At 41.1% G+C, this 15,759-nt stretch overlaps 1 long non-coding RNA gene across 1 annotated transcript in view; it reads right to left on the bottom strand.

Moving 5' to 3' along the window:
* Window positions 1-15,042, bottom strand: part of LOC111924744 (uncharacterized) — a 51,700-nt gene extending 36,658 nt beyond the window's left edge. Inside the window, exon 1 of the long non-coding RNA XR_015285441.1 lies at window positions 14,954-15,042. This is a non-coding gene — a long non-coding RNA (uncharacterized LOC111924744). The remainder of the gene's footprint in view (window positions 1-14,953) is intronic.
* Between the last annotated feature and the right edge of the window lie 717 nt (window positions 15,043-15,759).

Below are 15,759 nucleotides of genomic sequence, written 5' to 3'. Positions count from 1 at the left end.
AGATTTGGGATGCTGGGCCAGGGCTGTGGTGGCCAGGGAGCAGTTCTTGTTATTGTGGGTCCTATGATTATTTCTCATAAAACTGTATGTAAAAAACAACACGTCTTTACAGGGCTTCCCCTTTATTTATGAAATCCATGACACAGATATTGAAGAAAAAAATTAATCACAAAGCAGAGTTACTAGCAGAAAACTTGGTGATAATTCTCTATCTCCAAAACAAGAGCTATCTCTGTCCTCAAAGTTTCTCAAAGAATCATACAATAATTTATGTTGGAAGGAATTTAGGCCATCTAGGTGGACTTCCAAGAGCAGGGCCAGCTTCCAGTTTAATGAAGTTGCTCAAGGCTGCGTCCAAGAAAGTTTTAAGTATGTACAAGGATAGCAACTCACTGAACTTGCTAGGTAAATATTCCAGTGTTTCAGATCCTAATTGTGCAGAAATATTCTCCTTCTATCTGTCGGGTAGGTTTAACATTTCTGTATTGAAAGTAAAAATTGCTAACTCTGGTCTTTTCAGCATGCTAAAGAAAGATATTTAAACAAACAAATGCCCAGCTCATTACTAGAACTTGTACTGTAACCTGAAATACAATAATAAATTTTTAATACCATATGCCTTGCAAAAAACAAAAAGGGCAAAAAATTCAAGGACTCAGGATTTCTGAGTTATTACTCTCTCAAACTGAAAAATAGGAAGAGACAAGATATCATAGCTTTGTATTCTCCTTTTTAAACTAAAAAATTTATTTTTTTTTTTAAAAAAATCATTTCCATTTTAGGTCCTTCTAAGATGAAGACTGATGCAGTTCTATCCCCACATAGCACACACAGGACACACACCACACTTCATCAGGACCCACCAAAGTGAAGTAGATTCAGGTAATTATAAATTACTAAAGTTATAGTTACTTTTATATGTATCCCAGTGTCTTAAAAGACACAGTTCTGCTATGGGTTGTGCAGCACAAAATAGCATAAGGGTTTCTGTTAAATTTAAACAGTAATACAGAACCCTCATAGGCATGGACTGGTCAAGATGGAAGAGAGTTTTGTGCCTCTTGTTCTCCAAAAACTGTGAGTGATTTGGCAACTGCCAAGCAAGCCAAGAGTGCTTAAATAACATAAGATTTTTCTATTACTATAACTATTTCTGTAACTCTACAGCTATGGATGCTCCCTAAATTAATTTACACTGACTTGTAAAAATGCTGCAGACAGCAAAACCATTACAGCCTTTAAGAAAATATTGAAATGATTAGTAAACTTCATGGTTAAAATAGTAAACCCTTTTACAGGCTGAAATACAAGAATCTGTCAGCTTCCAGTCCCAATATGTTATTACACCTGGATCTGCTAAAATTATGGTCCCTTTATCAAACTTTCGTTCATCACATAAAACTACCCTGAAGCCACTTTTTTCCCTCCTCAGGGAATTCAGTGGATTAGTTGGCCTTATTTTTGTTAATGAATGGGTCCTGTCCTTACAGCTGTTGATGTTTTCACCACTCCATGTATTCCTCAAGGACATTTAGATAACAGTTCTCTTGAATTGTGCTTGTTACTCCAGCAGCTGAAACAGGGCACACCATGGTAACCAGCCCACAATTACCTCTGTGGTCTCCAACAGTGCTGCAACAGCCCCTGCCATGTGAATGGGATAAACACATTTACTGACAATCTCAGGGAGAAACCTGCAAACGACTGTACAAACACACATCACAGCCTTCCATCCTAAATTCAAAACCACTCAAAACACTAACTGAACAAAGTATTTGTTGTTTTCTTCTCTGTTATGGTTATACACATACATTAAGAAGAAATCTGGTTTTATCCTGTAAAAAGAGTGATGCAATACAAGCCTAGGGATACAATAGTGTAAAAGCAGACATCTTCACCCTTAAATGGTACTCATTTTTCTTTGTCTCTCTCAGTCATGCACAAATGCTACTTCAAGACATGCTGCAGAGTGAATCAATGCACCACTGTGGTGGTAGGAGTGGGACTGGCACCTGAAAGACTCATTTTGAAAAATATGTATTGCTCCCAGTAATTCTGAAAGGTGTAATAACTCCCCCCCCTCAAAGGCTGCAAGGCTCCTGGATGGTTCCTACTGCTATTACTTGAATGTGTGTCATTCCCAATGCTTCCAAATCATAGAATTTACTGAGTATTTGCAGAAGGTTTCAAATTAACTCCAAATCTCAAAGTGATATCCAGGGGGAATTGCACTGAATTCATTAGGGTTTGCTTTGAAGCAAAGACCTTCAGGCATGAACCCCAGAGTTTCCTAAGCCTGAGTGAAGCTTTCAGAAGCCACTGCAAGCAGTTTAAAACAGTGATATGACAATGCTCTAACATAAAAGTAAAACAGCAGTGAAAAGAGTAATCTTTCATACAAATCCAGACTAAACCCATGGAAATATGTCTGCTAACTGCAGCTGGTCAGAGCTGTCATAAATGGCTTTGTGATATTTAGTGAGGTAACAAACTGCCTTTAAAAAACTACTGAGAAAGCAGTGGAGCTGCTGAGCATGACAATTAATTGTTTCCACTTCAATGAGGCAAGGGAAACAAACACAGGAGACCCGTGGAAGACAAGCCCATCATCCATCTTGGGAAGTTCAGCAGATAGCTTTTTGGAATGCTGCTGCCAAAACCCTTCTGACACAAAACTCTTCAGAGATCAGCTCTGCAAGCCTTGGCCAAGGAAGCTGCTACCTCTGCCTCCTGCTGGGGATCAGACCAGGTCCTGAGGGCTGGCAATTGTGCTCATCAATTCCAGTCAAAGAATTGTGGTGTAGCCAGGCCTCCCATCCTCCCTGGCCCCTCCTTGCTCACAAACTCCTGTTGGGGCCAGATCTGTTTCCAGCTCCTCAGCAGAGCCCAGAAAGCCGCTTTCCTCCAACTAAACAAATAATCCACATTGCCTGCCCGGACCTTGGCTCTTCACGCCAACGTCTACAGCCGGCAGGACTGAGCCCAAGCTTGCTCATGGTGTGCAACATTTTGGCCTGAAAGTTGGCACCCTAAAGTGCAGAAGATTTCTGGCACATGTGAGTGTGCATAGCAGAATCAGATTCCTATTCCGAGAAATTGGACCAATCTCATCCCAGCAAAGCTAGTGGTAATTTTCGTAATTAATGCATTAGGAGCAGTCCTCAGGAACCATGCTGAAGTGTAATTTTCCATTAGCCTCCACAGGGCGGCAGTTTTACAATGTGACAATTATTCAAATATCACTTCATTTTAAAAATTACAGATTTAAGCTGTGTCATGGGTTTTGACATTTGATAAAGTCATGATACGTTTTATTACATGTTCCTACTCAGGTGTTAATGCGCAAAATCTCATAAATGCAAAAAAATACAATAAAACTTCTGACTTAAGATATTAATTAGGTGATTAAACTGTCACACAAGATTTGTTTGGCCATTATAAATTAGTAACTCAATCCTCACAATTTATAAGCAAAACAAATACTAAAACAAAAGGCTTGGTTCACTAAAAAAACCACTAATGTCTTGCACAAGGCCAAAGCAGCCATGGAAAATTGATTTTCCACAGCTTACTCAGTCTTGAATAGACACTGCTTTGTAAAAAATTTTTTATTGAGTGGAGCCAAAACTCATTATAGCTCAGACCATTAGGAACAGTGTGTGTTTGCACCATTATTTCTAATGTCATCAATATCACATTTTAATCTCACGTATTAAAGTGGAAAGAGCTCAACGATGTATTTGCATTTTATTACCAGGGTAAAAGAAGGGGATTGTGCTAGATCTTTAGTAAAATGTGGTCTGTTCGAAAAGGAAAATGATTATGCATTATTTCTCATGGGATGAACTTTGATTAAAAAGCAGGTTCAAGGTAAAGCGAAGCAGCACTTTTTGTACAGTGAACCACTATGGAACCATTACCATTGAACCCTAGGACAGCCAGCACAAAAATGGCACTGGACAAATTTGGAGAACAGGACATTACGCACAGCATTCCAGGTGCTGCCTAAGAAATCTCTTGACCAGTGATCACTGGAAGCTGGGAAGGCCTGAGTAACATGGACCATCCTTTCTTCTGAATTTGGCCTCACTGTGGGAAGCAGGTTGGACCACAGTCCTGCTGGGGAAGTCTTCCAACTTGAATTATTGTACATCACTCCCTTGGCTGTTAACATCCTGATTGGTATCAGAAAATATGAGGGCTAAATGGACATATGATTTGAACTGGTATGGAAGACTTTATGCTGTGTTAATAAACAAAATTGTGTCACCTGATCCAAGAGACATTAAAATAAACAGTCTTCAGTAGCTTCTCTAGTCATTGAACCACTCTTGTTGATCTTGCCAGGATTTTCATAAAGAAATTGATCTTCAGCATACTCTACGCAGCTGAATAATAATTGCATAAGGGCTGGGCAACCTGCATTTTACAACTGATACAATTTCTGATCCATGCAAGGAACCACCAGCTGCTCACCCAGCTCTTGGCAAAGACCTGCTCTTGTGGAGTCACAGAACTAAAATCCAGAGTTGCCACTCTTTGTAATCATCTAATCTGATCTACTTTTCACAGGCCATTACCTTTGTACTGAGCTCAGTAACTTTGTGTCTGACTTAAATACATCTTCCAGCATGACATCCTGTCTTAATTTGAAAATGAGAGATGGGGAACCCATCTCTTCCCTTCATCATGTACTTCAATGATTAATCACTCTTTCTGTTAAAAACGAGCACAGAATTTCTAATTTTAATTTGGCTGGTGGTAGCTTCCAGACATTGCTTCTGCAGTACCTGGAATTTTCTTATTGTGAATATGCTCACATATTTTAATGAGGTCACCTCTGAGTCTTGTTTTTAATTCACTGACATGCCAATTCCTTTCTTTCTCATGGGATGAGGTGCTTCTTACAGCTCATGAATCATTTCAGTAGTTCTTTCCCTTGCTCTTTTAAACCTTTGAACCATTTTAAAAATATGAACTGGATGCAATATTCCATTTCTCTGCAGAGAAGTAAGACATCTTCACACTTCTATCGGGAATCTGTTTTTAATGGGAATCCTACCATTGACTGGAGAATACAAACTGAATTTGTTGGGATGAAATAAAGTCTTATTAGAAGGCTCACAATATGAGTGAACTTTCTTATATTCAAAGGTTTAGCTGAGCATCCAAATTCCTGAATAAAGACAGCAAATTTCTTAGTGAAACTTGTTAGATATCAAACGGTGGCCTTTTAAAAGTCAGATTACCACCTGATCTTAGCTTCCAAAACTATAGAACTGGAAGACAATCTCATTAACCCTGGCACATCAGGAAAAAAATATGTTTGCTGTAATATTGTCATAGCAATTCTGTTCTTCACCACTACTGAAATTTTCAAATAATTACGCCACATTAATAGGATTGTTCAAACTGGAGAAAATAAGGCTCCAGGGAAACATTACAGCAGCCTTCCAGTACCTAAAGAGAACAGGAAAGGGACTTTTTAAAAGGGCATGATAGGACAAGGTGAAATGGCTTTAAACTGAAGGAAGGTAGACTTAGATAAGGTATTTGGAAGAAATTCTTCACTGTGAGGGCACTGAGTACTCAGAGAAGTCATGGATGTCCTGTCCCTGGAAGTATCAAAAGCCAAGCTGGATGGAGCTCTGAGCTACCTGGTCTAGTGGAAGGTGTCCCTGTTCAGAAGAGGGGGGTTGGAACTAGATCATTTTTCAGGTCCATTGCAGCCCAAAGCATTCTATGATTATATAAAAAAAATAATTGTATGAAACAGTTCTTTATTCTCCATGGGCTATTCAAAGCAACTTTTTAGCCTGTAAAACCCCTCTATCTGTAAGAAAAGCTTTTATGCTGGTGCTACAATTGTGAGATAGATGATTACTGAGGTAAAAAAAAAAAAGGGCATGGGCTGTACTATGTTAGTTCAAACCTACTGAATTTTGCAAACTTTTAGCTGACAATTCTCATTTTAGAATCGCTGCTGCCATAATAGATGTTTAATAATGCCAATTTAAATGCATTACTGAATTGAAAAAAAGAGATCTCTAAATGTGCATTATTTACTTTAGAAATTATTCCTTTTTACTGATAGGGATACATGGTTTCTCAGAAATGATGGATGCTGCATTCCTTTTGCTGTTCGGGATTCTTATCATCCTTTCAGACAATTGAATTTCTTCCATTTGTAAAATCTATTACCAGCAGAAGGACTGCAAGTGAAAACCAACGACTGGAATCAGAACTGTCTTGGCAATACACTGAATGAGTACTTCACTGATCCATATCAATACCCAGGAATCACATCTAAAAAAAGAAATAAAAAAAAAAATAAAATGGTATTTACTTAGACTTAGAAATTAGGATTCAAGCAATGCCATGAAAAATCTCACAAGGGATAAGAATTCATTATATTCATACAACATATTTCTGTAAAACACACTTTAACTTGGACCAATTTGATACTTTGATTTTTGGAATTGCACTAAATAAATACAACCACATTAAATGTCTACAGGCTGATTAACCAGAGAGACTGAAGAAAGCAATAGTAGACTTAGCAACTTTATCCAAAGAGTTACTTTCTAGGCAGATCTTCTTTAAATCACATTGACACAGCATTTCTTAGTAATCTAAGTGGGACTATTAAACTGATGCTAGTAGATACGAAATTACTAATAAAATTTGTGATTTCATAAATAATTATTTGCAGAATGACTCAGAGAAAGTAATAGTCCTTTCCAGACTTAAACATTTATGAAGTGATGACACTTTATTGATTGGAGCATTTACTGCACTTTCAATAGGTCTAATTAACAAAACTGCTCACAAAATTAAACATAGTACTTAGCAGGGTGATATCATGGCCCAGTTCTTTGCAAACATCTCCACAGTCAAACACTTTCATCCTCATGGAGTGGCCTAAGGAGGAGCTGACTGCTTGTCCTAATGAAGCCAGTGTTTCTCATTAACTTAAATTATCTTATGCTTACCTACACATGAATATAAAGCTACCTAGAAGCCACGTAAATTGTAGGATCTGACCCTTGATGAAACAACACTGCTAAAAATCAGATGTAAAAGAATATTTGGTTTCTTTCCTCTATCATTTAACTTTAAATCATTACTATAGCACGGAATATGTGGAAAAATATTTTTTGTTGTTTTTTTAAATAATATCAATTTTAATTTTAACATGTGCCAATGCAAAGGTATAGGTCCAGCAACAGGCATTCTAACATAGCACAGAACAACAACCTAGAAAGCAGAAACTGAAAGGGATCTGCAGATCCCAGTGGAGAAGTGGCATGAACTCCTAAAAGCAGATATATTTTAATAAGCTAATAGAATTTTTGAACATGTTAAAAGAAATGATGAAACAGATGCAGTTTTTGTCCGTTGATGATGTCATTTTAGAATAATATGTTTCTAAAGATGTTAGAAAACAATGACAGAAATAGAAGAAGAGTCATAAAGCTAAGACTTAAGATAATGCCTTAAAGCAAGAAACTTCAGAGACCAAATCATCTGGGCTTTTCAGGAAAACAACTAAAAAGAAACGGAAAACTAAAACAGAAAAATAAAATCAGAAGGTAGACTTAGAAGGCAAAGAAATTCAGCTGCTGATCTGGAAGTTTTCACCTAATGCGTTTTTCCATGTTTGGTTATTACAATGGCTATGTACCAATGAGCCATTGACAAAGATGGACAGCTTTTTCCTATTCTTTTTCTTTTTCTGTCTAAAGTTCTTACATTGCTTGAATCTAATAATGTTTAACTGAATAGGAAATCAGAGGTAAGTCAGGAATTTTTCAGCCCTAGAAAAGATAAAAGTGAGTTACAGCTTTAATTGGCCATTGAATTAGCTCATATGAATAATAGCTCACAGTCTTTTCAAGTTCTGTGGCTTAATGAGATTTCCTTTTATTTCTTTATCTGAAGATTTACTGGAAAATATTCATTTCTTCTGAACTTAGTGATTACATTCAAACTTCAGACATAAAAAATTAATAGCTATGCAAAGCAAAAAATATAAGTGGCATAAGCTGCTGGGAACACAGGTGTTTTACCACCTTCTACATGTCTGCTACAGAACAAAAACTGACAGGCTGCATTGTGACATGGGATTGCAGCAGACAGGCTTTGCAGGGCTGCATATAAAAATAAGAAAAGACAAAAGGGGACAGACAGATATGCAGCAGACAGCAGAATGGTCACCCGTGTCACAGAGGTGGAACTCGTGTGGTATGTTGCTTTTTGTAAGTTCACAGCTGAACCAACAAACATAGGAGAAATTTTATGCCATTCAAAAACTAAATTCCTGTTGAGCCCCACACCTACAGTGTCCACAAGCAGACACTAACAAAAAGCTACCTTGTGTACAATAATCAAAACAAAAAGTCAGTAAAGGAAACCATTCTTTATTCTCTATCACAAGTTACTAAGCCTGTAACTCCCTAGCTGCATAAACTCTTCCTAAAACACCATTTTCCTTGCTAACAGTAGCATTAGAGATGTTTAGTTAATCTCTGACCAGTCACAAGCTGTTAATGCATTGTCACTATTTTCCATGACACAAATTAAATCTGTGCCTAAGCACTATCCATTCTTAGTGTACCTAACCACACTAGTCAGAGACAGTGACTCTAAGGGACATCATTTGGAGTAGGTTTCCATGAGAGACAGGAACTCAAAAAAGAAAAAAAAAAAATTTAAAAAACTCCACTACCTTCTACCCTCAGCACAAAACACACTCATGAACCCTACACATCTGTAGAAGGAGTATAGCCATGAAAATGCCCATCACAAACCTGAAGCTTGACACTATCCAAACAAGCGACCCTGCCTAGAGAAAGAAGCACATGGGTCATCAGTACACCTTTTAAATCCCATCTTGGAAATCTACTCAGTACAAGGGTGATAATAACTTCCTGTATCTATGTCACAGTCTTTAACTGCTATTTTTGCATATGACCACTATGCTATTCTCACCAAACAGTTAATCAATACTTTGCTTTCACCTCATAACTCACTGTGTGGCCTGTGCTTTGTTCACTGCCCATTATTCAATTGCCGTATGATGCCAGAAATATTAATTTCCTCCAGAGCTTCTCAGTGCTGCTCATCACTTCAATATCTGAGTGCTGCACAAATTAAAATTAATTCACAAAAATTAACAGCAGCAAAGAAAAGATATTACTGCTGTTTAAAATACAGGACAAGAGACACAAAATAATTAAAGGCAGAGGTATTCACTGATTTTAGATCTTATTTCTGAGGCATTACAGATATAATTTAGAAGTATTTAAAAATATTTCAAACACAGACACTGCAACATCACTTGCAGGTGTGATTGCTGAGAAAACTGGATTTAGGGCTCTAAAAAAGGTCATTAAAAATTAGATAATTAGAAACTATTACACTATTAGAGGTTCCACACAGAAGTGGTTTAAGTGTCTATATTAACACTACATAGGAAAAGTATCTTTTGTGCAACAGTGCATTATTACAGATGCATGACCTTTCTTTCCCCTCCCATTGCTCATTATTGACTTCCCAGCTCAAGCAATAAATGCAGCAGGAGCCATACGGTTGTCACTCATCTCTCCTGCACAGCCCCAGTACATCCCCAGAGCGGGTCCATCCTGCACAGAGACAGAAATCCTGCATAAAAACAGTATGTGATCACCCATGTATAATAAGGGGACCAAATTAAGGTTGCCAAGCAACCACCTCCCCACATTATGCTACAAATCCCTGTTCTTCATCTCTTCAGCAAACACATGCCAGGCCCTGTCTCACAACCAACTCTCCCTTGTCTGCTTCTGTGACCCTAATTACCCATTCTCCCAAAGGCTTCTTCATTGCAGCTTCTTTGTCCAGTCAGTACCCATTCTCTCTCATTATTCCAGTTGTTACCCTGTCTTTCTGTTCATAATTAGCATTTTGTTCATCCCATTTTCCTATTTCCCTGACCAGCTCTCAGTCCACTGACATTGCTAAAAATATAAGGGGCAAGCAACACTAAAAATATCAGATGAAGATAATGAAGTCTGGCAAAGCCATAAGAAAAAACAGTTGTTAAATTAAATTTCCTGTAAATATTTTAATGTACTAAGAGCAAGACTAGAACTAAAAAAGTTCTCTTACACTTCATTCTCAAAGCGATTTTCTGCTACTGTTTCCTTCTAAGTGTGAATTTCACACTAAGATTTCAGCTAATATCTTCAAAGTCTGTTTTATCTAACCTCAGCATATTTTTACTTCACCATCATCTGTTGTTTTGCATGCTAAATCACTAAGTCAAAATAAATTTTAGTTGCAGAAGGAATAGATGATGTGCCTGGTATCAAGAACCATATCTTTATTTGACAGCCAACAATAATATAACACTTATTGTCCTAAAACAAGTATATCTATGAATATGCCTGACTACATAGAGAAAAATGGTATTGAATACACTTGGAGAAGCAAAAGGTCTGCTGGTCTTTTCCAAGGCATGTGAGAAAAAGCCATGATGAAACAGCTGACAACCAACCAATGATAACAAGAAATGTAGTCAATTCAAAGAAGAGCAAAAGAAAGGTAAAATAGCTCAGTACTTTCTCACAGCAAGCAGTAAGGGAGACAGAGCAAAGTGAATTAGGCACTTTGTTGCTGACTTCACGTAACATGAGGCATTTTGCTGTTCAGAAAATTACAGTCAGGAAAGCAAATCAGAACCATGTCAGGATATACCCCATTGGAATAGGGCATTTGAAGGACACTCTCCAATTAGGCCTCTTGGTCTTGGAATGACTTTTGATTTAGGTCTGCTGAATATTGACATCAGCACTTCTGTTTTTCTAGGAGAATTTCACTGTGAACTCTGAATGCAGCAGATGGTGTTGTTCCCCATCAGCCTAACCTAACTCTTTCTGTATCATCTATTTCTCCCATTGTAAAAGTATAGGTGGATCTGGTATCCTTCCCTCCGTTAACTTTTAAAGAGGGAATGACCCTATGATTCTAGGGCTGAAAGAATACTTAGTATCCCACATCAAGATCAACATATCTGGTCTTGGTAGGACACATGCTCAATATAAACAGAAGATGCTTCTTCCCATAGCAAGAAGCTGCTCTGTGGAACAGATTTCCATGAGACACCATAGAAGGAAAAGTACTGGTCAGGGGTTACTGAATTATCAAAACTGTATTAGGCTCAGGCACTCCTGAGAGCAGTCAGTGGCTGGAATGATCCCTAGGGAAGTTCTTCATGTGCTTTCCTACTGTCAGCCTTCCCCCAGAGTTCACCTGCAACCACTGATGATAAAGAGAAGCTGCACTACTAGAGGGTAGGTAACTAAACGTGTAGAGATTACAGGAAGGCCTCAAAGTACATATACTGGGAGAATAACAGGAGCTTGCCCTTTGCTGCTGCTCCTCGGCCTGTGCTTGTAGCTGCTCTTCCTATACAGTTTCCTATTTCAAAGACAAGTGACAGCTTATCCCTTTACAAAAATAAAAAATAAGACTTTACCTGTGAAGGGTGAACTGAAGAAGAAAGCAATTAGGGGAAAAAATTTTACGAGCAAAGGAGTGTGGAAGGGGAAGCAAGAAGGCAGGGGAGAGTCAAAGAATTACAAATGTCAGGATTCACATGGAGACATCAAGCTGAGCATCTCTAACAGCACTTCTGTGAGGACACTGAAGACATGCAAGGATGTGGGGAGGCTGCCCAGTGGTGGCTAACACGAAGATGGGTCAGGATGTGAATACCAAAACTGTTCCACAGGCACTGGGATTCCCCTCAAAGGTGCCCTGTGCAAGAGCTGATGATGAGGGGTTCATCCAAGGTGAGAATGTCACTGATTAGAAAATTCTGCTATCTGGTGGAGCCTTGGAAGGGAAGGATTTACAATTTACAGGCTACTGGATAGATGGCCACTTAGTTTAATTCCACACAAGAGTTCTCAGCATCTTGTGCACATGCTATCCTCATTCAGAATGATGTAACTGGCTTCCACCTCAATTTCCCCAGCCTTCGCCCACCAGGCCTACAGATTCTGTATTTTTGGCACAGCACAGATCTATCTGCAACCAAGTCACTCCAATCATGTGGCCTTGCACAGCTCTAGCTCACTACTCTTGGACAAGGTTGTTGAGGGAGTGCCTCATTATGTACAATACCCATGCTGGCGTTAAGCCATTGCTTACAGATTTCTATGAAAATAAAGAAAAAATAAATCCACAAATGCCATAATACCATTACTCAGCTTCCCCACAGTGATCCTGAATGCTGCTGAAAGGAACACCATGTGCAGCCGTGCAAGTAGAAAAGCCTGCATGAAACCAGGCGAGCTCTAAAGCCGCCTCACTCCAACATGTGTGTGGAACAAGCAGCAACCGAAATCACTAGTAGTGACATTGTCTGCAGCTGGCTTATCAAGCTGCTACCAAGTTTCTTTAGAAGATGATTTTTAGATAGGCTATGCTCAGCAAAAAAAAGCACAATTTCAGAAGCGGAGAAATGCTAATGGGAACGAGACAGTACTGCTTCATAGCATGAATGTTACATAGGGAAATGAAAGGATAAGAAAGATAAAATTCAAGAAGAGAAAATGGTTACCATGCTTCAGATCCAAGACGCAGTCATACATACATATATATCTCTGCTCTTTCTCCCTCCCTCCCTGTGTTTTCACTAATCTTTTCATCTGCTTGGTATATTTATACAGTTCTACAGAAAATTTCAGAAAAAGCTACCAAAAATTCCCAAATGTTACAAAGATTATGAAAATCACACATGCATATATTTGGAGTCTTCTCTCTCTAAATTTCACATTAAAATATGCAGGGCTTATCTGCTTACTGAAACACAAACGATGCTAACATCTTCCAATCTGTGGTTAACCTGCTGTGAAGAGTAAGGCAACACAAAAGATTTTTCCAGCCATATTAGGAAAATATTCTGGCAAACACTCCTGTAAGAAAATCTTTATTGTGTACCCATGATTTCAAGGACACAGAGGACTGTGTCAAGGTTCTCTTTTATGAGAGCAAAATGAAAATAAAATATCTAATAGTGCTCAAAAAGAGAGTACCATCCATCTTGTTATGTATGTAGAGAGAAAAAAAATAGCATATGAGTGTATAATCTAAAATTCTATCATTATATAAATTCATTGGAAGAGTAATAAAGGTTGTACAGGCACCATTCTTCTTTGAGTATTGAAGACTTCATCATACAGTCTGAACAATAACTTTTAGCCTAAGATTTGGTGAGGACATGAAACAGATGTAAACAAACTAATAATGAAGCAGTTACTGATTTATTTTCTAAAATTTCATAGACACAAAGAGAAAGGCCTATAGAAGGAGTAGAAGTCAACAAATATGAAAAAGATCAGCTCCTCTAAGTAAGGTCCATTACATTTCCTAATGACAAAGGCTAAGTGTAAACAATTCTCCCAAAATTCAATAGGAAAAAAGATTACTTTTCAGGTTATTTAAGAAAACTAAACAAGGTGGCAAAGCCTCCCAGTCTATGCAGTGGAAACACATAGCACAGGCAGAGAAAAAGAGATTCATGACCTGTTCCCATCTCTGTGATTCACATTTCAGTGCCAATGCAGTTCATTTGCTTAGCAGCAATTGTCTTCAAAGTGCTGTACATTTTTTTTTCCAGCACTACCTCTCCTTCTCACTTGTCTGCAAAGGGGTAAAAAGTAATATCTTTCCTAACACATGGAGTAAACAACAAACGGGGGAAATGAACAAAAAGTCTTCAATTATCTGGCCATGGCCAGATACATGTCCAACAAAAATGGGATGAAAGCCACAGTTACACCACTGTTATTTAGAAACAATTCAGGGGTGTTTTGCTCAGGAGCACATCCTTACAGCCCGTACAGCTACAGACCTGGAGGTAGCCTGGCCTGCAAACACATTTTAATGTCAATCAAGAAAAGGCCCAAACTGCAAAAGAAACTAAGTCCTTGCTAGGACATACTGGAGTTTAATTCATGCTCCCCTACAATTTATGTGAAACACAACATCAAATAGTGGCAGTCAGTGGAACAGAAATGATGTATGAGGTGTCTGGTAGCTGCTCCTGTACATGCCAGGATTTGACAAGACAGTGATTGCCCAGCAATTTCTTGCACCGCTTTCTCGGCACTCCCCGCCCCAGGAGAACTGCTTCCCGGGAGAGACCCGAACTGTCCTCCTCGGCGTCCCACGTTCCCCAGGCCTGGCAATCCTCGCCGGCTGCCTCGGAGAGAGCTGCGGGCAGTCCCGGCCCCGGCCCGGGTTACCCGGGGATGGGGCAGAGGTTCCCGGCGGCGAAGGGAAGCGCTGCCGCCACTGCGGAAGCGAGAAGCGAGCTCCCTCCCGCAAGGGCGGGGGAACCTTCCCACTCTGCCGGCCGCCCGTGCCGCTGCTTTAGCTCAGAGAACAGGAAAAATCAACTAAACACAAGAGACAGACGCCGGGGCGGGTTCGCTGCCTACTGGGCGTGCCGGGCGGGGGATGGGGAGCCGAGCAGAGATGCTCTGTGTCAGCGCAGCCCCGGTGTCACGTCCCTCCCCAGGCAGCTGAGCCCCGCCGAGCCGAGCGCCGGTGCCGCCCGTGCCGGGCAGGCACCAAGGGGTGCGGCGGGGCCGGGCGGGGCCGGCAGCGAGACCCTCACGGCTCCGCGGGGCCGGGGCCAGCCGCCCCTATCCCTGCCTGCCCCCTCCTCGTCCGTCCCTGCCGCCCTGCTTGTCTCCCGCCCCCCGTGCGAACCCTGTTCCGGCCCCACCCTGCCTGCCCGGCCCCCAGCCCGCCCCGCTCGGGCTGCAGCACCACGGAGAGCGCCCGGAGCCTCGGCCCGGCCCGCCCGGGGGAGCCGCCCCTGGCCGGGCCGCGGAGGCTCGGCGGGCCCGCGGCTGGGGCCAGGCCGCCCTTGTGTGCGCAGCGCTGCGCCCTTGCTCACCATTTCCTTTCGGGAATAAGCTCCTGTCACTACAGACATCCAGTCGCAATCCTGTCCTGTTCACCAACGCCCCTACGCAGCCACGGAACCGAAGGCCCAGAAGTGAAACATCTTAGAACGGCACCGGGTCCCGGGACCGCCTGCCTGCTTTCCCAGCGGGCAGAGCCTCTCGGGAGGGTGGATGGGCCTTGCGTCTCCATACACCTGTTCTCATCCCCTCTGCCTGCCCCTCGGCAGGGTGAATGGGCCTTGCGTCTCCATACACCTGTTCTCATCCCCTCTGCCTGCCCCTCGGCAGGGTGAATGGGCCTTGCGTCTCCATACACCTGTTCTCATCCCCTCTGCCTGCCCCTCGGCAGGGTGAATGGGCCTTGCGTCTCCATACACCTGTTCTCATCCCCTCTGCCTGCCCCTCGGCAGGGTGGATGGGCCTTGCATCTCGATACACCTCATCCCCTCTGCCTGCCCCTCGGCAGGGAGCCAGCACGGCGTCTGCCCCGCCTCAGCTCGCATGCTGGTGTCTGTGCACGGGGATGTTTCTCTCCCCAGAATCACTTCTAGACTTTACTATTTTCACTTAAGGAACAAACCTAGTTTACTTTTCAGTGTTGTCATTATAGCCTCAAAAGAGAAAGCTAGCCTTATGCTCATGTGCTGGGTGATGCTTCGCTCAAAGGTGCTCTTCATTGACTTCAAGGAAGCTCAAGAAGCAAACACTGGTGGATTACCTGTTCTAGGGAAGCACACACAGAGTGAGAGCATCACAGTTAGCAATACTATGCTGCAAACAGCCCCACACAAGGAAG

This window comes from Cyanistes caeruleus, chromosome 1, assembly GCF_971803275.1.
Source record: "Cyanistes caeruleus chromosome 1, bCyaCae1.hap1.1, whole genome shotgun sequence".
Taxonomy (NCBI): Eukaryota; Metazoa; Chordata; class Aves; order Passeriformes; family Paridae; genus Cyanistes; species Cyanistes caeruleus.
This window is presented reverse-complemented; position numbering and strand designations above follow the sequence as displayed.